Genomic DNA, 15,748 nt, shown 5'->3' with positions numbered 1-15,748 from the left:
TGACTTTGAGGGGTTCAAGACTTCAGTGAAGGAAGTAACTACAGATGTGGTGGAAACAGCAAGAGAACTGGAATTAGAAGTAGAGACTGAAGATATTACTGAGTTGCTGCAATCTCATGATAAAACTTTAATGGATGAGGAGTTGCTTCATATTGGTAAGCAAAGAAAATGGTTTCTTACAATGGAATCTAGTCCTAGTGAAGATGTTATGAACATTGTTGAAATGACAACAGAGGATTTAGAATATTAGATAAACATAACTGATAAAACAGTGACAGGGTTTGGAGGATTGACTCCAATTTTGAAAGAATTTCTACTGTAGGTTAAATGCTATCAAACAGCATTGAATGTTACAGATAAATCTTTCATGAAAGGAAGGGTCAATCAATGCAACAAACTTAATTTTTTTTTTTTTTTTGAGACGGAGTCTTGCTCTGTCGCCCAGGCTGGAGTGCAGTGGCACCATCTTGGCTCACTGCAAGCTCCGCCTCCGGGGTTCAAAATTCGCCTCAGCCACCCCAACCTTCAGCAACCACCATCCTGATCAGTCAGCAGCCATCAACATGCAGGCAAGACCCACCATCAGCAAAAAAGATTGTGACTTGCTGAAAGCACAGATGATTAATAGCTTTTTTATTTTTATTTTTTTTTTTAGACAGGGTCTCACTCTGTCGCCCAGGCTGGAGTGCTGTGGTGCAATCTCAGCTGACTGCAGCCTCCACCCGCCAGGTTCAAGTGATACTCCTGCCTCAGCCACCAAACTGTAATCCTCAGCCTGGGATTACAGGCACGCAGCACCACCCCAGCTAATTTTTGTATTTTTTGTATTCGCCATGTTGCCCAGGCTGGTCTTGAATTCCTGAGCTCAAGCAATCCACCTGCCTTGGCCTCCCAAAGTGCTAGGATTACAGGTGTGAGGCACCATGCCCAGCGGATCAATAGCATTTTAAAGCAAAAAAGTATTTTTAATTAAGGTATGCACATTATTTTAAAATTAATTTTAAATTAAATTAATAGCACATAATGCTATTACACACTTAGTAAACTACAGTATAGTGTAAACATAACTTTTGTAGGCACTGGGAAACCAAAGAATTTGTGTGACTCGCTTTATCGCAGTACTCACTTTATTGTGGTGGTTTGGAACTGAACCTGCAATATCTCTGAAGTATGACTGTATAGGCTTCTTAGATTTTCCATTAAAATGAACAATTTAAAATTCAATGCCCAGGCTCAGACTTCAATCTACCTTTATACAATCAACTCTCCATTAGTCAAACTTTATAGATAAATTAATTAATGGGAAAGGAAACAGAAATACCAGATTTTAAGTTAAACACGACAAAGTGAACACACATGTATTTCGTTCTTTTTATCTCCTAGAAAGCCCACTCAAATGGCATATACCCATAAAAGCCAAGGACAATATGAGGATAATAGCAGACAAGAAATGGAATAAAAATTTGGAAGCTGAAAAACAAGTGAATGAGTGATAAATAAAATAGAATGCCAGAAAAAAACTTAATTCTTCCAGAAAATAGAAGAAATAAAATGTTCCTCAACTCATTTATTCAGGCCAGTATAACACTGATACAAAAGAAAATAAGATACGGACACTTAAGAAAAAAATTCCAAGCCAATTTCTCTCATGAAAATAAAGACAACAATTCTAAACAAAATATTAGCAAATTGACTTCAAATGGGCAAAAATTTTAAAAAGATAATACACCACTACCAAGTAGGACTTATTTCAGTTATATAAAAACGGTTTAATATCACGAAGTCTATAAATGTAATTCATCATATAAACAGCTTAAAAGAGAAAAATCATAGGAACCTGTCTATAGAACCGGAAAAAGTATTGGATAAAATCCCATGCCTATTCAGGATAAAAGCTCTTTATAAATCAGTGTTAGAAGGGAATTCCTTAACCTGATAAAGAGTAACTATTAAACTCCCACAGCAAATATTGTTCTAAGTGGAGACATATTAGATCATTCCCAATATTCAGTATAATTCAATAATTAAAGAAGAATGCCCAATATCTTCACTGTTATTCAGTGTTATATTGGAGGCCCCATCTGGTACAGTTCAAGAAAAACAAATTAGAAGCTTACAGAACAAAAAAAGAGAAAATAAAGCTGTAATTGTTTGCAGATGACATGATTTTTTACATTGACAGAGCAAAAGAATATAGACAAATGTTTAAGAATAGTAGAATTTAGCAATGAAACTGAATATTACACCAATATACATAATATTTTAAAACATTTCCATAAGGCAACAACAATCAACAAAGAAAAAATAACTTTTTTTTTTTAAATGGAGTCTCCCTGTGCCAGCCAAGGCTGGAGTGCAGTGGCGCAATCTTGGCTCACTGCAACCTCCACCTCCTGGGTTCAAGCGATTCTCCTGCCTCAGCCTCCTGAGTAACTGGGATTACAGGCATGAGCCACCATACCCGGTTTTTTGTATTTTTAGTAGAGACGGGGTTTCGCCATGTTGGCCAGGCTGGTCTCAAACTCCTGACCTCAAGTGATCTGCCTGCATCAGCCTCCCAAAGTGTTGAGATTACAGGCGTCAGGCACTGAGCCCAGCCAAAAATACATAACTTTTAAAAACATACTACATACTATAGTATCAGAGTATATCTCATACCTAAGAATAAATCTAATAAAAAAAAGTATGACCTACACAAAGGAAATTATGAAACTTTAGTGACATTTAAAAATACCTTCATAGACCAGGCATGGTGGCTCACACCTGTAATCCCAACACTTTGGGAGGCCAAGGCGGGTGGATCACTTGCTCCTGGGAGTTTCAGACCAGCCTAGGCAACATAATGAAACTTCTTCTCTTCAAAAAATACAAAAAATTAGCTGGGTATGGTGGAGTGCACCGGTAGTGTTAGCTACTTTGGAGCTGAAGTGGGAGGATCGCTTGAGCCCAGGAGGTTGAGGCTGCAATGAGCTGAGATCGTGCCACTGCACTCCAGCCTGGGCAACAGAGTGAGACCCTGTCTCAAAAAAATAGTAATAATAACAGAGAGCTAGGTCATATTCATGTATTTTAAACAATATAACAATATCATAAATGTATAAATTCCCTCCAAATTGATCTATAAATTTGTTTCATTTCCTATCAGAATCACAGCAGGGTTTTTCATGAAACTTAAGATTCTGCAATTTATATGGAGAAGTAAAAAGCCAAGAATAGCCAGAAAAAGGAAGAGCAGGGCAGGGAACTGACTCTATGCCAGGATGTATTGTAAATCTATAATAATTAAGATGATGTGGTATTGATGTAAGGATAGAAAAATTAACTGATAAGACAATACATAGCCTATAAGTCAGGCCTTTATGCACATGTTATGCATATGAAAATTTGGTATACGATGGAGGTGGCATAGCAGATCAGTGGGGAAAGGAGAATATGTTCAAAATATGGAGCTTGGAAAAATGCCATAGGGGAAAAAATGAAATTGAATCTCTAGTTCACATTGTACACAAAATCAACTCCAGATGGTTAAGGGGTGGAGGAGGCAGGCAGGAGATTGTTGGTTTTCATTATAAACTTTACAATACTATTAGACTGTTATGCTATTTAGATTAAAATACAAACTACTTTTTAAGAAAGAAAAAAATTCCCAGGGTTAACAAAGATGTAATGAAAGAGTAACATTTATACCCTGTGTGAATATAAATTGGTATGACTTTTTGGAAGGGTAATTTACAAATATCTGTCTAAATTTTAAGTACATGTATCCTTTGGTTCAGCAATCTCTCTTCTAGTAGCTTGTCCTGCAGCTATAGTTGCTGAAGAGATATGTACACCGATGTTTCTTGCAGCTTTGTGGGTGTATTTGTCCATTCTCAAATAACTATAAAGAAATACCTGAGACTGGGTAATTTATTAAGAAAAGAGGTTTAATTGGCTCATGGTTCTGCAAGCTGTACAGGAAGCGTGATGCTGGCATCTGCTTGGCTTCTGGGGAGGCCTCAGGAAACTTACAATCATGGTGGAAGACAAAGGGGAAGCAGGCACATCATATGGCCAGAGCAGGAGAAAGAGAGAGCCAGCAAGGTGCCACACTTTTTTTTTTTTTTTGAGACAGAGTCTCGCTGTCACCCAGGCTGGAGTGCAATGGCACAGTCTTGGCTCACTGCAACCTCCGCCTCCCGGGTTCAAGCAATTCTCATGCCTCAGCCTCCCGAGTAGCTGGGATTACAGGCATGCACCACCATGCCCAGATAATTTTTGTATTTTTAGTAGAGATGGGGTTTCACCATGTGGGCCACGCTTGTCTCGAACTCGACTTCAAGTGATCTGCCCATCTCGGCCTCCCACAGTGCTGAGATTACAAGCGTGAGACACCACGCCTGGCTGAGGTGCCACCCTTTTAAACAGCCAGATCTTGAGAGAACTCACTATCACGAGGACAGCACCAAGAAAATGGTGCGAAACCATTCATGAGAAATCCACCCCCATGATCCATGACCCATCTCCAACATTGGGGATTACAATTCAACATGAGATTTGGGCAGGAACACACAACCAAACTATATCAGAGGGGATAGGGGAATGTTTAATGGGTATACAGTTTCAGTTTTGCAAGATAAAAAAAATCCTGGATATTGATTGCACAAAATTGTGAATGGACTTAACACTACTCAACTGTATACTTAAAATGGTTAAGATGATAAATTTTGTTATTTGCATTTTACCACAATTTTTAAAAAAATAACAATCCTGAAAAAAAAATAGGGCCACTGCTCGAGGACTGCAAGTTTGCTAGAACCTGAGAGGAGATAGGAATCATTTGGGAGGCCAGAGAGGAGAATATGATTAAGTGGAGTGCCAGAAATCAGAGCAGGCTTCAAGCTGGTCCAGAGGCTTGTGGTGGAGGTTGAATGAGGGCAAAGTGCAGAGAAGTAGGACACCTCATGCCAAGTATATTCGTGTCCATAATACTGATTTTCCAGTGAGTTGCTGCCTCCTTCTGTTCATTTTGGGAGAGATCGCGATACTAGGTTCTGCAAACCCAGGTCGGAGGAAGGCTCTAAATAGTGATTCTTAACTGAGATGGCACAGTTCCCCGGAAGATGTTTTGGAAATGTGTGGGATTGTTTTTGTGAGATGCTAGAGGCATTTCGTGGTTGGGGGCTAGAAATGCTGGCATCCTGCAATGCATGGGAACAGTTCAGCAAAACAAAGAATTTTCCTACATCCCACACGACTTTCAAACGGCACATGGGACATTAACAAAGCTGGAAAACCTAAATGTGTAATATCTGATCCTAGACCCTAGCTCCATTTTACACAATATGTTTTGCATGGTTTTAATATATGTTGAATTTTCCAGGCATGCAAATACCATATAATTTAAAGGAAGATTGTTTTGTTCAGAGCTTTACCAATCGTTGTTTACTGCTTTTGAAAATTACATCACTAAAGCACCCGTGGTATTTGAGTCACCGGCACCACCCAATAGCATACATTTGAAGCTGAGCATTTACATGGCTAATACACACACAGGCAAGAATCTGACTCTTATTCTGTCTTCTCATGGAATCATGCCAAAGGATTTATTTCATCATACACTTCTTGTATTTCTTCTTTACAAGGAGCGTTGTATTGATTTGAGGGAAAATTGTGTGTGGAGGTTCGCTTTCTTTTCTGTGATTTCCTTTCAGCCTAGTAAAGGGGATGTTACAAAATAGTTGTTATAGGAAGGGGCATGTGTCTTATGAGTTGAGAAGCACTACATTACACTAAGGTGGCCAGTTGTTGCTCTGGGCTGTGCCATCTCAACTAATTAAGAACTGTATGGTGCTGGAAAGGGAAGGACTTCAAGCTAAGGAGAGGACCTAGGAACAGAAGCATGAATGATATGAGTACTGAGTCAGAAGAAGCAAAAATTAACAAATAAATGCATAAATAAGTAAGACATGTGAATGCTAGGAAAAGCAGGATGGGTGTGTCCACATGCTGATATCAAAAATACATGCACGTTAGGCAGGGTGCAGTGGCTCATTCCTGTAATCCCAGCACTTTGGGAGGCCAAGGCAGGAGGATCGCTTGAGCCCAGGAGTTCAAGACCAGCCTGAACCATATAGGGAGACTTCATCTTTACAAAAAATAAAAATAAAAATAGCTGGGTGTTGTGGCACACATCTGTGGTCCTACCTACTTAGGAGGCTGAGGCAGGAGGATCACTTGAGCTCAGAAGGTTGAGGCTGCAGTGAGCCATGTTCTTGCCACTGCACCCCAGCCTGAGTGGCAGAGTGAGACTGTTTCAAAAATATATATGTATTTCACATTAGATTCATACCTATTTGAAAATTAGAATCAATTATTATTTTCTTTTTTAAATGCTTATCTTTAGTTATATAAGTAATAAATATTGATTACAGAAAATTTCAAACGTAGAAAAGTACAGGAAGAAAATTTAAATTGTTCTATTTATATTCATGTACCATCTTTGTAGGCATTTTGCTGTAGTTTTTTCCAGTCACTTTCATAAATATACATTTGCATTGTACATGGTAAAGATTATACTGTGCAATTCTATCTTTTTTGTATCATTAAATTGAATTGGTTTTGAATTTTTTTAGATTTAACTTGTAAATTCCGTTTGGTTCTATAATTGTATAAAAGATATAAGCATATTGAGTTCTTGCCTAGTTTTATGTATCTATCATTAAAAAAAGAATTCCCATGAAATCACATCCCCTCCAACCAAAGCCCCATTCTCTGCTCGCTTTCACTGAAAAACTTCTCAAAAGAGATGTCTACATTCTGACTCTACCTCTTTACCTCTCATTTACGCCTAATTTTTTTTAGTGAAGAAGTATAAGGACATTGTTTTAAAAAATCAGTTTGCTAGGCCGGGCACAGTGGCTCATACCTGTAATCCCAGCACTTTGGATGGCTGAGGCCGGTGGATTGCTTGAGCTCAGGAGTTTGAGACCAGCCTGGGCAACAGAGCAAGCCTCCGTATCTATAACATTAGAAGAATTAGCTGGGCATGGCGCATGTCTGTAGTCCCAGCTACCTGGGAGGCTCGGAAATGAGCCTAGATCGCATCACTCTACTCCAGCCTGGGCAACAGAGCAAGACCCTGTCTCAGAAAAAAAAAAAGATCAATTTGCTGAAGGCTTAGAATGAAAAAACACAACCAACCAATCCTTGCCCCTCCCCTTCTACTCTATGATCTATTACTTTGACGTTGTTCTGTAGTCATTCTCCTATGTGTGTATAGGTGTCTATTTGTACATTCTTTTTTTGAGGTTTGATTTACTTACCATAAAATGCACCCTTTTAAATATACAGTTCAAGAATTTTGACAAATGTATGCACTCGTGTACCACCACCCAGTTAAGATACAAAACATTCCTGTCACCCCTAAAGGTTCCCTCAAGGCTGTTTGCAATCAATCTTCCACCTATCTCCAGCCCCAAACAGCCAATAATTTTCTTTCTGTCACTGTAAATTAAATATTACTGTTCTAAGCCAGGCATAGTGGCCCACACATGTAATCTCAGCATGTTGGGAGGCCGAGGCAAGAAGATCACTTGAGTCCAGGAGTCCAAAAAAGGCTGGGTAACCTGGTGAGATCCTGTCTCTACAAAAAAGAAAATAAATTAAAAAATAATAATAAATAAACTTTACTGTTTTAGAATTTCATATAAAAGAAACCATACAGCACATACACTTTTGTGTTGGGATTCTTTGTTTAAAATAAAGTTTTTGAGATGCAGTTTGCTACATCAGTAGTTTGCTCCTTTTTATTGCTTTAGTAGTGTGCTCTGAATGTACTGCAATTTATTTATTCATTCATCTCTTGTTGAACATTTGGACAGTTTCCAGGTTTTTGCCATTATTATTTAAAAAAAAACTGCTGTGATCATTCATATACATGTCTTTTTGTGGATACATGTTTTCATTTGTCTCATTAACCTGGGTATGGTATTGCTGAGTTGTAACATAAAAGTATATTAACTTTTTAAGAAACTGACAAACCATTTTTCCATTGTTATTTCAAGTGGTTGTACCATTCCACACTCCCCCCAGCAAAGTAAAAAAGTTCCAATTAACCAACCCAAATGTCCAACAACAATAGACTGGATTAAGAAAATGTGACACATATACACCATGGAATACTATGCAGCCATAAAAAATGATGAGTTTGTGTCCTTTGTAGGGACATGGATGAAACTGGAAAACATCATTCTCAGTAAACTATCACAAGGACAAAAAACCAAACACCGCATGTTCTCACTCATAGGTGGGAATTGAACAATGAGAACTCATGGACACAGGAAGGGGATCATCACACTCCGGGGACTGTTGTGGGGTGGGGGGAGGGGGGAGGGACAGCATGAGGAGATACACCTAATGCTAAATGACGAGTTAATGGGTGCAGGAAATCAACATGGCACATGGATACATATGTAACAAACCTGCACATTGTGCACATGTACCCTAAAACCCTAAAGTATAATAAAAAAAAAAGTTCCAATTGTTCCACAATCTCTTCAACACTTACTATTGTCCGTCGTCCTAATTTTAGCCATTTTAGAATGTGTATAGTAGTATCTCATTGTGATCTGAATTTGCATTTCCCTGACAACTAATGATGTTGAGAATATTTTCATGTGCTTCTTGGCTATTTGTATGTCTTCTTTTATGAAATGCCTATTTATATCCTTTGCCCAATTTTTTATTGGGTTGCCTTCTTACTAAGTTGTAAGAGTTACTTATATATTTTGAATACAAGTCCCCTGTCAGATACACATATTGTGAATTATTTCTCCTAGTCTATGACTTACCTCTTCATTTTAATAGAGTCTTTCAAAAAGCAGAAAAGTTTTTAATTTTGACAAAGTCTAACTTACTCTTTTCTACCTTTTATTATTTATTAAAAATTACTATTTTTGTATCCTAAAATATGTTTGCCTACTCCAAAGCTATAGTGATATTATCCTATGTTTTCTTCCACAAGTTTTATAGTTTTAGCTGTTACATTTGGGTCCTTATTTCAAGTTCTCTCTCTTTTTTTTTCTTTTTTTTTTTTTTTTTTTTTTTTGCATAGTTTGAGGTAAGGATTGAAATTCATTATTTTCCTTACGGATTTCTATCTAGTTTTTCCTAGACCATTTGTTGAAAAGACTATCATTTCTCCCATTATTTACTTTCCTTGAAAATCAATTGTTTATATATGTTAGGGTCTTTTTCTGGGCTCTCTACTCTGTTTTGTCGAATTATGTCTATTCTTAATGCCAATTCCAGCAATACACTTCAAAATATCCCATGAGTCAAAGATAAATCGATGGAAATTAGAATGCATTTTAACTGAATAAGTAAAATACAACATATTAAAATTTGTGGAACGCAGCCCAAGCAACAACATATAAGATTCTCAGAAACCTGATGTTGACCAAAAGACACCAAACACAAAGTATGAGTGATTTCATTTACATAAAACTCACCAAATAGGAAATGGAAATTAGTGTTTAGAGATGCATGCTGTAACAGGTGTTGTTGGTGCCCCATCACATCCCCTTCAACTGCTCATTGCACCCATCCCCTGGCTTCTGTGAGTATTGACTGCTAATAGCTTCACAGCAGCACTCTTCTCCTGAGAATTGGCCTCCACCTCCAGGAAGCTGCCTTACCTGGCATCCTGCAGCCAATGACTGACAGACAGGGGAATACAGAAGTTCAGTCTCCTGCCTCTAGTTGGGACAACTCCGTGGGGGCATTCTTGCTCTAGAGCTCCCCTGGAGATCAGATTAAGGCTAGACCTCAGCTGAACCCACATTTTGAACTAGGTTTTTCTCCTCTTCTAATGTGCCATCCAGTGCCATCCTTACTCCCTTACAGAACTCACCTGAGGGCACTCCCTCACCAAATCACTTGAACAAGAATTGCAATCTCAAGCTCTGGCTATTGGAGGACCAATCCTAAATTAGTTGGTTCTAGAAGTGGTCCTAAAAAGTAGATTTTAAAGATGGGATTCTATAGCAGATGGCAATGAAGACCCCATCATCAATGGTAGGAGGAGCTACAGTCCCTGTGATGAACTGGGCCAAGATTAAGGTGGAAGGAATACACTGGCTTACGAAATGCCCCGGTATGTGAGAAGTTCAGGTAAATAGTAACTATGAAGATTGTGAAATTGGGTGGCCCTTGCTTAGAACCACTGATGTGTTAAAGAGAGAAAATGACAAGCTCATATCAATTAATCGCCAATTTAAAACAAAGTGAGTCAGAGGCTGGCTTCCTTAGCAGCATTTAAAGAGGACCTCATCTCCTGCAGCTAGAGGGCACCCTCCGTAAAAGTGGAAGAATTTCAGAGGAGGAATTCTTAGCCTAGGTAAGTTGCTTATGCCAAAATCAGGGCCATGATAAGGAAGATAGGGGACCCTGAGGCTGAGCAAATGTGATTGAGACCCCTGAACTTCCAGTTTCCCCTGAACCTGCTGGGCCTAGGCTTCATCCCATAAGAAGGTACCTTATAAGACACCATCAGCCCGTCTCAGAATCTGCCCTCATCTCCCCTCCTGGCCGTCAGATCAATCACTAGAGTCAAATCTCAAGATGACCCAACTGAGGAAGTGCTGGGGCTGCTGAGAGAAGAGAGAGATTGATATGCCAAGGCCGCTGCAAGACCCCACTGATGTGGACTGGCAAGACCTGGGGCGTTTGCCTGTGGGCGGCATGTGGATCAAGTGGGGTGAAATGTAAAGCTGAATGGAAGAGGCTTTGTCAATGTGGGGGCACTCTCATGACACGAGGTTTAATACCTGGTATGGGCCCTAGGAGACTGATTTAATCTGCTGCTAGGAAGGCTCTTGAAAGTTTGGTAAAACTGGTGGCCCACATTAAATGGAGTGTCTGAACTGCTGTGGCAGACTATGGAGAAAGGACCAAAAAGGATCAGAGAGTGAGCATGCTAGAATGAATCTACTCTCAAATACCAGAAAACCCACCAGTTGACTCTATCCCTCAGGGGGGCCTAGAGGACTTGCCAATGCATTCTAATAAATGAGCACCAGCATTTTTTTAAATTTTTTTTTAAATTTTTGTGGGCACATAGTAAGTGTATATGTTTATGGGGCACATGAGATGTTTTGGTAAAGTCATGCAGTGTGAAATAAGCACAGCATAAAGAATGGGGTTTCCCTCGAGCATTTATCCATGAGTTGCAAGCACTTCAATTACACTCTTTACATTTTCGTTTTTTGGTTTTTGGTTTTTTTGTTTTGTTTTGTTTTGTTTTTTGAGACACAGTCTCGCTCTGTTGCCCAGGCTGGAGTGCAACAGCACACTCTCAGCTCACAGCAACTTCTGCCACCCGGGCTCAAGGGATTCTCTTGCCTCAGCCTCCTGAGTAGCTGGGATTACAGGCGCCCACTGCCATGCCTGGCTAATTCTTGTATTTTTAGTAAGACAGGGTTTCACCATGTTGGCCAGGCTGGTCTTGACCCCCTGACCTCAGGTGATCCACCCACCTCGGCCTCCCAAAGTGCTGGGATTACAGGTGTGAGCCACTGTGCGTGGCCTCTTTAAGTTACTTAAAAATGTACAGTTATTATTTACTATAGTCACCCAGTTGTGCTATCAAACAGTAGGTCTTATTCATTCTAATTTTCTTTAACCAGTTAACCATCCCACCCCCGTCTTTCACTACCCTTCCCAGCCTCTGTTAACCATCCTTCTACTCTCTAAGTCCATGAGTTCAGTTGTTGCACCAGCATTACTGAGACAGTTAATATTAGTCATTTTCTGTAGGCCTGGGCCAATAGTATCATAGACCTGGTTCCTAGGTAGTAATGAGAATAAGAAGGTCCCAGAGAAGCAGAGGCCAGTTGGTGGCATTTATCTTCCAAAGCAAGGTGGCTATAAGGTCAAAACTGCCCATCATGAGGCCTGATTTACAGAGATCTATGGCAATGACTGATGGAATACTAAGGTGGGTTTGCCAGATTTAGCAAATAAAAATATAGACTGCCCAGTTAAATTTAAATCTCAGATAAATAACAAATAATTTTTTAGTGTCAGTACGTCCCATACACATCTGACAATATGTGTGTGTATTTCTATTTCCCCAAAATTGATCCAAGAATGAATGAGCAGTTGGCCAAGGTGAGCTTACAAATGGAAAGCCATAATTCCCTTCTGAGTTTCCAGATCTTAGCCAATTCTCATACCCAGAACCAATCAACTGAAAGAAAGGCCAAGTCCCCGTAAGAAAGGACATTACAACACCATGGCAAGTATATAAATTAGTGATTCCCACAGTCCTTCCCCACAAGGACTCATTTATTGTGGAAAGGGGAATACCTGGACCTTTCAAAGGCTGTTGGATACAGGGCCCAAGGTGATGATTATAACCAGGGTCCCAAAGTGCTGTTTATGGCTGTTAGAGGAGGGGCACATAAGAGTCAGGTGGTAAATGGGGTCCTGGCCCAGGTCCATCTCACTGACCCACCCAGTCACCATCTACCCAGTTCCCAAAAGTATGATAATGGACATAGCAGTTGTCAGAACCCTCACCTCAGCTCCTTAACATGTAAATAAGAGTTATGGTATTAGGAAAAGCCAGCGGAAGCCCTTGTAACTTTCCATGACTCCCCGCCAACACAGTAAACAAAAAATAATATTGCATCCTAGAAAGAATGGTAGAGATTAGTGTCATTTTCAAAGACTTAAAGAATTGTGATCCTATTACATCCCCTATTTAATTCACTGATTTGGCCTTTGCAAAAATTGAGGAATCATTGTGGATGAGAGTGGACTACTGCAAATTTAAACAAGTAGTAGCTCCAACTGCAGCAGTGATGCCAAATGTAATATTTTTAATCAGAGCCTTCACTCACAGTCAAGAGACAATATACTTTCCTGGTCTTGCCTGGGGCTGTGTCAACTTGCCAGCTCTCTATCATAACATAGTCTGAAGGGACCTGGACAATCTGGACGTTCTGCAGAACATCACATTGGTCCACTAGATCAATGACATTGTGTTAATCACATCAAATGAGCAAGAAATTGAGAGTATTTGGAAGCCTTGGAGAATAGGAGATAAACTCTATGAGGCCCTCTTCCGGGGCCTGCCACAAAAGTGTCTTTTTTTTTTTTTTCTTTTAAGATGGAGTTTCACTCTTGTCGCCCAGGCTGGAGTGCAATGGCATGATCTCAGCTCACCGCAACCTCCGCGTTCAAGCTCCGGGTTCAATTGCTCTGGGTTCAAGCAATTCTCCTGACTCAGCCTCCCGAGTAGCTGGGATTACAGGCATGTACCACCGTGCCTGGCTAATTTTTTTTGTATTTTTAGTAGAGACGGAGTGTCTCCATGTTGGTCAGGCTGGTCTTGAACTCCCAACCTCAGGTGATCCACCCACCTCGGCCTCCCAAAGTGTTGGGATTACAGGCATGACCCACCGCGCCCAGCCAGGTGTCCTTTTTAAGAATGCAAGGTCTTGGACCATCCAGGTCATTTCTTCCAAAGTAGAGGCTATGTTATTGTACCTTGCACCATCCCCACCGTTAAGAAAGACAATGCCTTATAGGCCTCTTCATTTCCAAGTGACATAAAACTCTTACAGCTGTGAGTGGAGCCCAGAGCAGTAAAGCGCTCTGCAGCAAGTCCATGCTGTGGTACAAGCAGCTCTGCAACTTGGGCCACATACCAGCAACCCTGATGGCAGTTAGAGGTACCTGTGGTGGGAAAAGATGCCTTTTGGAGTCTATGGCAAGTTCCAGCAGCAGAATCACAATGTTGATACCTAGGGTTCAGGAACTAGGCCATTCTACCTACAGCAGTGAATTATATACCACTTGAAAAGCAGCTGTTCGCATGCTACTATCGTAGATACACAGGAAGAAGTTGAGTAACTGACAATGGGACATCAGCTGATCATTAAACTTGATCTGCCCATTATAAGCTAAGCAGTGTCAGACCCTCCAAGTCATGAGGTTGGGTGGGCGCAACAATCCACTGCAAGATGGAAGGAATGCAGTCTGGCCGAGGCATGAACAGTGCCAGAGGACACAAGCAGCAACTGCAGGAGCACATGGCCTCCATCATCCACCGCTACTACACTAATACTTCACTTTCAGTTCAACCTGTGGCTGCCTGGTGGGCTATTCTTGAAGACAAGCTGACAGAGGAGAATAAAGCCTGAGCTTCCTTGACAGATGTCATCTTAGTATGTGGATGCAAGCCAAAAACGGAATGCTGCAGTCCTGCAGTCCTGCATTCCCACTAGGAAACGACTTTGAGAGAGTAGTAAAGGGAACCAGGTGTGGTGGCTCACGCCTATAATCCCAGCACTTTTGGAGGCCAAGGTGGGTGGATCACGGGAGCTTGGGAGTTCAAGACTACCCTGGGCAACATGGTGAAACCCCGTCTCTACTAAAATACAAAAAATTAGCTGGGCATGGTGGCACATGACTGTAGTCCCAGCTATTTGTGAGGCTGAGGCACAAGAATCACTTGAGCACCAGAAGCAGAGGTTGCAGTGAGCCAAGATGGTGCCACAGCACTCCAGCCTGGGCAACAGAGTGAGACTCCGTCTCAAAAAAAAAAAAAAAAAGAAAAGAAAAGAAAAAGAAAGAGTAGTAAAGGGAAATCCTCTCGAAGGGCAGAGCTTCTGCCATTGTACGTGGCCATTCACTTTATGTGGAAAGAGAAGTGGCCTAATGTTAGAATATATAGAGATCCATGGGCAGTGGTGAGTGGCTTGATTTATTGATCAGGGGCCTGGAACAAGTAAGAGTAGAAGATTGGGGACAGAAAAGTCTGGGGAAGAGGCATGTGTATGGACCCACGGGAGTCGTTACCAGGTGTGAAGATCTTTGTGTCGCATGTGAACACCAAGCAGAGAACATCCGTCATGGAAGAAGCACCACAACACAAAGCAGAAGAAAATGACTTGGCCAGTTAAAGTCAACTAGCCTCTGTCCATGGCCATCCCAACACTCAAACAGTGGGGTTATGAATGTAGCAGCTATGACGGCAATGATAAATGCTAGACCTGGGCACAACAGTGTGGGCTGTCACTCACAAAAGTTGATCCAGCTACTGCCACTGCCAAAACAGAGTTCAGTGCGGAGCCTCCAATTTGGCATCATCGTTGAAGGAAACCAACCAGTCATTTCTTGGCAAGTGGATTATACTGGACCCTTTTCAAACCAAAATCTGGAAAGGGCTCAATTCATTGACAGGACAAATCAATTCATTTGACATATTCTGGGTATGAGTTTGATTCTCTTACCTGCAGTGCCTGAGCTAGCCCTACTATCCAAGAGTTCACATACTGTCTGATCCGTCAGCATTAGGTCTTCCATAGCATCACAACAGACCATGGGACCCACTTTAAAACAAGGATGTGTCCATGGACATATGACCATGGGATCCACTGGCCCTATCATATACCACAACACCCAGAAGCTGCCAGCCTGATGGATCCATGGAATAGTCTTTTGAAGACATAGCTAAGGTATCAACTTAGAGATGACACCCTGCTAGGATTGGGCACTATCCTTCAGGATATGGTATACATATATGTTATATGATACTATGTCTCCAAAAGGTAAAATGCATGTGTCCAAGAGCTAAAGGTTAGAAGTAGGGATATTCATGCTTACCATTACTTCCAGTGGCCCACTTAGGAAATTTGTGCTTCCTGTCCCGCTAACACTAGGCTCTGAGTTTCTACGGGCCGTGGTTTCCAGAGGCAGA

The sequence above is a fragment of the Nomascus leucogenys genome, chromosome 15 (genome assembly GCF_006542625.1).
Source record: "Nomascus leucogenys isolate Asia chromosome 15, Asia_NLE_v1, whole genome shotgun sequence".
Classification (NCBI taxonomy): Eukaryota; Metazoa; Chordata; class Mammalia; order Primates; family Hylobatidae; genus Nomascus; species Nomascus leucogenys.
Note: the sequence above shows the minus strand (reverse complement) of the source record.